Raw genomic sequence first — 10134 nt, forward strand, 5'->3', positions numbered from 1 at the left:
GCAAGAGTTATTCTCTTTGCAGGAATTGTTCCCTTATCACCAGCCTTTAGCCATCACAATGTATGCATATATGCACAAAGACACACATGCACATGTATGCATAGTTCCCTTGATATGGCCTGTATTTTTCCTCATAGAAAAAGATTTTATTATTTGTGGAATGCCTACCCCTTTATTAGAACCATCAGCTTAATGGGAAAAGGAATGATGCTCACCTTATGGTACGGTGCAGTGCATGGCTTGACTGAGTGCATAAATGAATGAGTGGATGATTGAATATAAGTGCCTTGCAGCTGTACCTAGGCCCTGCATGCTCCTAGCATTGGCTTCAGCCTTGTCCTGGCTTTCCCCTCTACCTACCTATTTTCCCCACACAGCTGCCCCAGTCTTTTCAGCCTGTGCAACTGTCAGCTTGCTTGGATGGCCATGGAGAAGGGAAACTGCCTCTTGTTTCTTCTGTAGCTTGCTAAGTACGCATGGCCATAAATGTGATCAGTGTACAGCATCACCAAGGAGTGAATTGATTTACACAGCCAGCAGCCCCAGTGCTCCTGACTTCTTTTCATAGACTCATGAGGAGGGTGCCCATCTGTGCCTCACTCATGCCACGTACTGATTTAGACTGAGATTCATAAGAATCCTCAAAGTCCAAGCCCTGAACTCATCTTTTGAAGAAGGCCCCAGTTGGCTCGCTAATGTTCGTGGTCTTCTCTAGAGGGCTGGGTTAATTTCTAGGATCATAGCTCTGGGACATTTGTTCAGAGCAAGACAAGCAGATGAGCAATGCAGAACACCATTTCCACGATGCTCTTTTGGTAGTGTTCAGACAGGACTTGTTGTCACGATCAGACTCAAACTGTACCTGGGCAAGCATTTTAGTTTATCTGATGAAACCCAAGCACTTCGAATAGCGCCGGACACACACTCAGCACTCAGAATTGGATGGGTGAGTATGTATTCCTGGGCCATGGGAGCTAATAGAAGGAGTGCAAAACCAAGAAGGAAGACATTGTCTTGACTGCTGGTGTCTCCTGAAAGAGCTGAAAAGTTCCCTTGACTTCTGGCATGGACCCAGTGGACAGAGCGATGGGTCCCATTGGCCAGTCACCTTCCTTTGCCAGGTCTCCTCTGGGATTAGATCGGGTCCTGTGACAACTTTTAACCACGACCAAAAGTGCAAGTGGGAGTTGTATGTATTGTGTTCCCTACTTTAGAATTTCAAAAGCCACATGTTGCAGGAGGGTCTCCCAATTTCTGACTTATAGAGTGGAAAACAGTTGTCCTACAAAATCGACTGACCTGTGTTGGACTTTATGCGAGGGAGAGATAACCCTGTACAACACTGCATTACTATAATTCCTGTGTTTATTTGTTACCTCAGCCTAGTGTGACCTTCCTAACTGATGCATTGTGTATTGTGCTCTTTGTAGTGTTAGCTTACTTCTCAGGCAGGCTTTCCCACCAGGCTTGTGGGGTTACAGCCCCATGGGCAGCAGAATAAGTCACCTTCCCTCAGGTTGTCCAAGCTACAGTCATGTGCCCAGGTGTGGCACATGACTTGCAGCTTGGGGAATGTACCACCATGATTGGCCAGACGTTGGTTGACATTCTTTGGAGAAAACAGAAGGCCCTGGTACCAGAAGAAAGGTTAACACTGAAACCAAGATTTCAGCCATAGGTCTAGTGTTTGCCTCATGGAGTCACCAGGAGTGAAACTGGCCTAGTAGTTAAACTCAGGCTCTGGAGAACAGTGCCTTCACTGTGGCTACAGATATTGTCATGCAGGTTAAACCCTCTAGGGTTCTGCTCCGCAACTTCAAATGCGAGCAGTAATCGTAGATACCTTCTCATGTATGGGAATGGCCAAATGGGTGGGACGGCGGAATGCAGATGCCTGGCCGTGCCTGAGGTGGTCCTGTGCAAGTGCTCGGGAGGTGTTAGTGGACCCTTGAGGGCAGTGGATGAGCTGAAAGGAGGCTCTAGTGTTTCCTCTGATCTCCAGGAAGCCATCACTTATTATCACCTGTGCCCTCGTTGAACAAGGCACTATTTTTAAAAACAGATCTTCCCGCTGTAAACCTTCAAGCCCAGGGGAGCACAGACGTTTGCAGAGTTCTCAGCCGTTGCTTCTTTCTTCTCTGAGCCTGTCTTTTGCAAATCAAGATAATGTAACTCAAGTGAGCACTCTTCGCAGGGAATTATTTTATGGGCAGGAAATGAGACAAGCAGGGATCATATCCTGTCCTGGGGGCTCAGGGTCCCTGGTGTAAAAATGAAGGACTTGGGGCAGTCTGGAGGTAGGGACTGGAGGTGGTGGTTTGCCGCTGAAGTTGCAAGCACAGCAGAAGGTTCTGGTGTCCAATGGGCATTCCCAGGCTGTCTGCCACCAGATGTGGGGAGAGGCCTACTTGCATGCATCGAGTGTCTTGCTGCTAACATCCCACAATCACACTAAAAGCTGGGCTTTGTCTACCTGTTGCCTTTGCACTTTGCACCTCTGCTTCCCATAGCATTCCTCTTGTCTACACTGACCGGCTGTGGAATTACAGGATACTCCTTCCCAGAACAGCAATTAGAGAGCTTGTTTCACTGGACCGAAGCTAAGGGATGGTGCATCTTCCGAGAACACTATGTGATTTTTTTTATGGATTGGACTCTGGGCTTAGAAATTGGAATACTTTACTTGATTTAATCTTTGCAAAATGTTTGTGAGGTGGGTGTTTTTAGAATATGTACCATTTTTTATAGGCAAGGAAACAAAGGCAGAGAGAAATGAGAAATGAGACAGAGGATGAGAAAACTAGTATATATTGAGCTAGTAAATGTTGGCCTCCAACTGAGGCCTTTGGAGTCTAGAGCCCCTGCTCATAAGCCTTCAGCTCTGTCTTCCAGATGTGCTCACAGTGGCTTAGTACCTCTACTGTACAAAGGGCAGGGCCGAATGTGGAAGTCTCGGAGGGGCTTGTGCAAAGGTTGCTGGGAACGTGGCCTTAGCGGACCATTACACTGCCCCTTTTCCCCTGCCCCTGGGTTGGGTGACAGGGACAGGGCTGAACTCATCATCCACCTGCACTCTCTGGGGATAGCTGCCACCTGGACCTTGTTCCTCTCCCTCCCTCATTTCTTCCCCGTGTCCTTGTCATCACCACAGTCAAGTGCCCTCCTCTAAACACTTTTCTTGACACTGCGCATATGTTTTTGTGGGTTGGAATGAGCTGGTTGAGCTGTGGCCCTGGTAGGTGTGCCGGGCAGGCCCCATCCCGTCTATCTGTCCTCTGGGATGGCTGCTGATCAGCTTTCCCGGAACAGTACTCCTCCTGCTGTTTCCTGCAGCCTTGTAGAAATGCAGACACTGGGGCTGGGGCTGGGGAGAGCTTGGAGTCTCCATCTCTGATGCCTTCCCAGGTGGCAGGGATACTGCGGCCCCCAGGGCACACATGGGGTGGCAGAGTCTAGGACAGTCTGTCCTGTCTTAATTGACTGCTCTGAGAGGCCAGAAGCCCCTCCTGGCCGACTAGACCATTCTGACTGCACAAACATGCCTGGGGCACAGACTTGGAGGGCGGGTGGGGGGGACCAAAGGCCATCTTATTTGGCAGTTATAATGTGGGTGTTTTGGGTCCTCTGATCTGCCATTGAGATCCCAGGCCAGCAGTGTCAGCATTGAGGGAGGGCCCTGTTAGAAGTGAAGATTCTCTGACCCACTCCAGACCTGCTGAGTTGGACACTCTATAGATACACCCAGTGGTCTGCAATTAGGGAGCAGCTTAGGTGTTCAAAAACTGCTCCTCGAATGATTCTTTCACATATCAGGGTCACAATTCTAGTGGTACAGGAGAAAAAGACCAACTTTGCAAAGAGACTATATGTCCATCAACAGATAAATGAATACAAAAAATGTGGTGCATACTAGAGAAGATGTTGTATACGCTGTGGAGTACTACTCTGCCATAAAGAAGGACAAATTTGAGTCCTTTGTAGGAAAATGTACGTACCTTGAGATCACAGTGCTAACTAAAATAAACCAGACCTAGAAAATTAAATATTGCATGATTTCTTTTATGTGAGAAACCCAAAGAGCAAAATAAAAGGTAGATGATATGAAACAGGGAGGTAGACTGGAGAGATGGGAAATTCTAAGGATGGGAAGAAACAGATAAGCAGGGAGGGAAAGAGGGAGGAAAAAGGATTAGAATGTGCTGCGTATGTGCACCAATCCCCCCAGATGAACGCAAATGAGTATCACAAATGCATACTAATAAAAAAAGAAAGAAAAAATAAAGATCAGTTATAACAGAATGTCAGGGGCATGGGGCCTGGATACCCACATTTAAAAGACAACTTCTTTTGTTTCTCGTGTTCTCCAGGCGATTCGCTGTGCAGCCCACTTTGGCAGCCATGGGTAGGCCTCTCAGGTACTATTTGCCTCCTGGACCCAAGTGGAGCCACTTGTCCCTAATAGCAGTACAGGGGCAGTGAGGACAAAGTGGTGGTGACAAGGAGCGCTGGGAGGGAGGAGGGCCAGTGAGGAGCAGGTCGGTCAGCCCTGCCCCACTCCACCAGATGGAGCTGAGGTGGCTTTGCAAAGGTGCCTGACTACGACAGCCGTAATGACAGAGAGGAGAGAAACGAAGGAGAATGAGGGACAAAGTTCAGGTGGCAACAATGCCCCAGGGACCCAGTGCTCTCCACTGGTGGCCCATGGGCGGAGGAGGAGCTACTGTGTCTCTCTATACAACCCCCCATGGGGGAGATGGCTGTTGGTTTTCATCTCTAAAGCTTGCTTGGCCACAGAGGAACCTAATCTACTGCTTATAAGGCATCTCATCTCGAGAATAAACAGAGAACTAGTAGATCACTTTCCCACCCCTGGAGCACCTCCCAGGAAACTGTTCTTTGCTGGATGGATGGACATTGCTTTTCTATTTCTACTGAATGCAGGAGCTCCCAGGGCTATGGCCTGAGGCTTGCTCCTTGTGTCCTTGTCTGTGTGTCCTGTCTGCAACCGGCTTTTCGGTAACCTCATTCCCAGCCGTCCTCCTCAGCAGACCAAGGGCCAGGTCTAGTGTGGCTCTTCTTTCTCCGCCTTCCCCTTGCTGCGGGACCAATGATGGGGTAATGAAAACCCTGCACACTCGCCCTCCTCTCCCCAGATCTTCTCTCCACCGCTCAATAGCGGCTTTGTCTTCGCAAAGAACACACCTGAAACCCATCCGGCCCCTGCAATTGCTGTCTGTTGGCTCCTGGGCCATTTGGATTCTGACACTGTTAGGAATCTTGTAATTCAAACTTCCACCTGCTTATTAGAAATTCAAGAAAATCATCTAATAATATTTAGAATCTCGGGAGAAGCAGACAAACCTGTCTTTTCTCCCATCCCCCCTTCATTGGCTGGTCTCTTTCCTGTCTTGCTGAATCACTCTGAGAGCTGAGCCCCAAACTTTACACTGGGAAGGTTATTCATCCCGAAAAAGCACAAGACATTGCCCACCTGTATCCAAGATTGTGGGGTCCAGCTAGAGCTGGCTAGAGTGCTTTTATTTTGGAGGGAAACTAAAGGCATCAACTCTGGTTCTCCTGCCCCTGGGATTTTTCAGCTGAGAATTTTTGTAGTCATATCTTTGAGAGAGGCCCTGAGTTGTTTTTATTGTGTGGTTGAGAATGAATTTTTGCTCTAACTAATGTTGCTATGAAAACAGTGACCTTTCATCCTTTCCTCTTGCCCATTTTCCTACTCCCTCTGTCTCTGGTGTGGTGGCATTTGAAAAGCCCTAGATGTGTGTGTGCGTGCATGTGTGTGTATGTGTGTATTTGTGTGTGTGCATGTGTGTGTGTATGTGAGATTCTAGATGGAGCAGCTATTCTTTGTTCATTTCCATTTGAGATGACAGTTCAACTATTCTCATTCCATTCAAGGGCTTAATTCTGCCCTCTTGGTCTCTGAGCTCAGGAAGTAGATGTGCTGAACAGCACAAGGGAGGGTCGCCATGCTCTTGTGGGACGAGCCAAAGATTCAGGTCACTGTGGCTGTTCCCTGGTTTGCTGTGTGTCCTAGGGAGAGTTGCTGCTGTCTTCTGGGTTCAGTTCTGTCCCCTTTATTAGGAAAGAAGGTTGACCATGTGGTCTATTTTATCTCTGAAAGCCTGTATGTACTTCCCCCTGAGTGAGCTATTTCCAGAGTGGTGGACGCTTGTATGTCCACCAAGTCTCAACTGGAATCCCGAGTCTCCTTCTCTAGCCCTTGGCTCAATTTCCCCAAGCTATCCTATTCATCTCTGTCTTCCATTGGGCCACTGACGGCAAGTAGGAGGGCGGATGATAGGTCTGGTTGCACAGAGGACAGTCTCCAGGTAGGTGGCTCTCCAAGAGCAGACCCAGCTGGGCAGAATCTGCATGACTGGGAAACTTGTTAGAAATATGAACACTCGAGTCCTGTCCAGGTCACTGGACAGGACACTCTGGCCATGGTGCCAGGAATCTGACTTTAACGAGACCTTCAAGGTATTCCTAACATATTCTTAGTCCCAAGCCCCCTGTTTTGGGCTAACTTTGAAGAGGTCACTAGAAGAACATAGAAATCCTGATTCTCCTTTGGTCGACTACACACCCCTCATCTTTTTGGAAAAGATGAGGGATAGACTCTCTTGTTCTCCCATGGATCAGAGAGGAGCTGGCTCCTTCCGGAGGTCTCATATCTTCTAAGCGAGTTCAGGCTTGTTAACATTCCCATCCCCCAGAAAAATAGGGTCTTCTTTCTTTGAGTGTGGCAGTCAGGTTGTTTAGATTTGTAAAAATTTCTGCCTCAGAATGAGAATTCAAGTAGATAGATCAAATGGAGAAAATGTGCCTTATGGTGCCCCCCCATTCAACCATTAATAGTATTTATTCTTTCTTTAGCATGTATTATCTAGGAAACCACAAAGCAAGGCTCAGTGGAAAGGGATTTAGGTGCAGAAGGCACATGAGCTATGACCCCACAGTCAGTTTGATGTTGAGGCATCATGACTGCTCTTTCTTGGCACATGAGGAGAGATCTGTCAGGGACTTTCCTTCTGCACAGTTACCAGCTGCTGTCCTCAGAAATGAGAGTTTAGGCAGCTGACTGCTAAGTTCTTAATAAATAAAAAACTTATTTATCAAATGTTTGTCCACAGATGTTTCAAACCTGAGTATTGTTAGAAACAAAAAAACAAACAAAAATCCTAGAAAGTTCATCATAATCTTACAGTACAATCTGGCAACCATACTCCTGGGTACTTACCTAATAAATCTGCAAATGTGGTGTCCATAGAGGATCCTCCATTTGGATATTTTTTGCAGCTTTATTCATAATCACCAAAAACTAGTCCTGCTATAGGTGAAGGGTTGAGAAATTCTGATGCATATCTACAAGAGAATACTATTTGACAATGAAAAGAAGCGAACCATTAAGCTATGCAAAATCATGGGTGAATCTTAGATGAATATTGCTAGTGAAAGGAGCTAGTCTGAATAGATACACACCCTATGATTTCATTTATATTATACTCTGGAAAGGCAAAAGCATAGAAAAAATTAGTGGGTGGCAGAGGTTCTGCAGAGAAGGAGCTGAACAGATGAAGCACAGGGGAGTTTGTTTTTAGGCCAATGGAATGATTCTTTTTGATTCTGCAATGGTATTTATAGGACTATGCATTTATCAAGAACCATAGAACTTTACAGCATCTATATCTTAAAATATTAAATAGAGATACAAACAGGTGTGTGTGTGTGTGTGTGTGTGTGTGTGTCTGATCTTAGTCACATTCTTATCTCTGGTACACAGTATCCCACACTCACAACTTAAAGGAGAGGGATTTTTTGGCTAACAGCTACAGTCCATGGCTGTCTGGCTCCAAGGCAGAAACAGGATGGCAGTGTGACACAGTGAAGGAAAAGGTGCTCCACCCACAACAGCTAGGAAGCAGAGAGAGAAGGGAAGAGTGAGGGAGGGAGATCTGTCCTTTCACATCACCAGTGGCCCACCTCTTCTGACCAGGCTCCACCTTGTAACAGCACATTTAGCTATTAATGGATGAGTTCATGGTCTAATCATCCAATCACTCCCCAAAACCCCACCTCTGGACACATGAGGCTTTGGGGGCTATCTATCTATCTATCTATCTATCTATCTATCTATCTATCTATCATCTATCATCTATTTATCTCTCTCTCTATCTATCTATAAACAGGGATTAGAGTTTCTGGCTTTGTCAGCTGCAAGCCTTGTAATTAACTATACATCCACAGCAATGAGCACATTTAGTTCCAGAATATGATTTCTATACTATTCTCCAATCAAGAGACCTAAGGCCCCATAAATCGTGGATTCTAAGACTGGGGCAGGAAATATTCAAGGCATATGAGCCCAGAGTACTGTACAGTCAAAAAAATTTTTAAAAAGTGCTCAAAATACAAACAAGCAATGACAAACACAGCATCCTCCCATATGCATGATGGGGGAGATGTGGCATGAAAGGACTTTCAATGGCCAAAGATGAATCAATTTGAACAACAAAATAGAGTAGTATTAGGCTGTAATCCAAAGTATGAAATAAATACACATGTGTCTTCACTGATATAAATGATGGAGTACATAAGTGAATGAAAGATATGGGCAATTACCCCGTGCAGAAGAATGCCAGATTATTTGTGTATCAATTCCACCCTCAAGGAGGTGGGACCTAGTGACTTCCTTCCAAAGAGTACAGGATGGAAAGGGAGGAAACCAGGAAGGTTATAACTGAGAAACCTGGTGAGTCCTATGTCTGCCAGTTGTTCAAGGTCACATCAACAGTGGTGTCCTGGTGAGAGCAGATATCCGTATTTTCATGGCATGAGAAGGGCACTTTCCTCTGGCTCTTCTCTCCTAAAAGTCATAACACCACTCCAAAGTGAAAATCATCAGACCAATCCAGGTTCAGGGGCAATTTACAAAACACTTACCCGATACTCCCCAGAACTGTCAAGGCAAGTCTAAGAACTGTCACAGCCAGGAAGAGCTCAAGAAGACATTACCAGACACAGCAGCGCATGCCTGTAATCTTCACTCAGGCAGGCTGAGACTGGAGGACCACAAATTCAAGGCCAGCATGGGCAATTTAGTGACTTGGTGAGGCTCTGTCTCGAAATAAAAAATAAAAAAGACTGAAGATGTAGCTCAGGATGAAGGCTCTGGTTTAAATCTTTAGTAGAAAAAGAAGACAGAGGGAAAGCAAGCAAGCAAGAAAGAAAGAAAGAGAAAGAAACAGAAAGAAGGAAAAAAAGAAAGAAAGAGAAAGAAAGGAAAGGAAAGAAAGAAAGAAAATGAAAGGAAAGGAAGGAAAGTAAAGGAAAAGAAAGAGCAAGCAAGAAAGAAACACAGAAAGAAGGAAAGAAAGAAAGAAAGAAAAAGAAAGAAAGAAAGAAAGAAAGAAAGAGAGAAAGAAAGAAAGAAAAGCAAAAGACATAATAGTTAAATGATGTGTGTTCTGGGTGAGATTCTGAAACAGTAAAAAGGATACTGGGGGGTAAATATTGCATGGACTTCAATCAGTAATACTGTATTGTATCAATATTAGTTCATTCATGGTGATAAATATACCACATTTTACTCTATAATGATAACAGTAAGGGAAACCAGGCCTGGAACACATGGGAACTCTGGATCAACTTTATAACTCTTTGGTAAACATAAAACCTTTCTAAAATTAAAAGGGGGCTGGGGATTTAGCTCAGCGGCAAAAGTGCCTGCCTGGCAAGCACAAGGTCATGAGTTCGGTTCCCGGTACCGGAGAAAAACCAAAACAAAAAAAAAAAAATTAAAAGTTCATGTTAGAAACACAAAGCAGAGAATATTCTTGCCCTACAGATTAAAGGCAAGATCAAAAGGGTCATAACACAATACCAAGATCCGATTTGATTTTGAACAGTGAGTAAAAGATGGGGTATGATTGAAAAAGATGGTTAATATTTAGATTTTTAAAAAAAGTATTAAAGCAAAAGATGCATTATCATTAGTTCTCCTCAAAATACTCCAAATACACTTATCCCATTAGTCTCACCACTTTCTGAAGCAACTCTGGAAGTCTGCTTTTGTGAGTATCTTTGGTCATGCTGTCATTACTGTCCCAATGT

This window comes from Chinchilla lanigera, unplaced genomic scaffold, assembly GCF_000276665.1.
Source record: "Chinchilla lanigera isolate Chin_1 unplaced genomic scaffold, ChiLan1.0 scaffold00077, whole genome shotgun sequence".
NCBI lineage: Eukaryota > Metazoa > Chordata > Mammalia > Rodentia > Chinchillidae > Chinchilla > Chinchilla lanigera.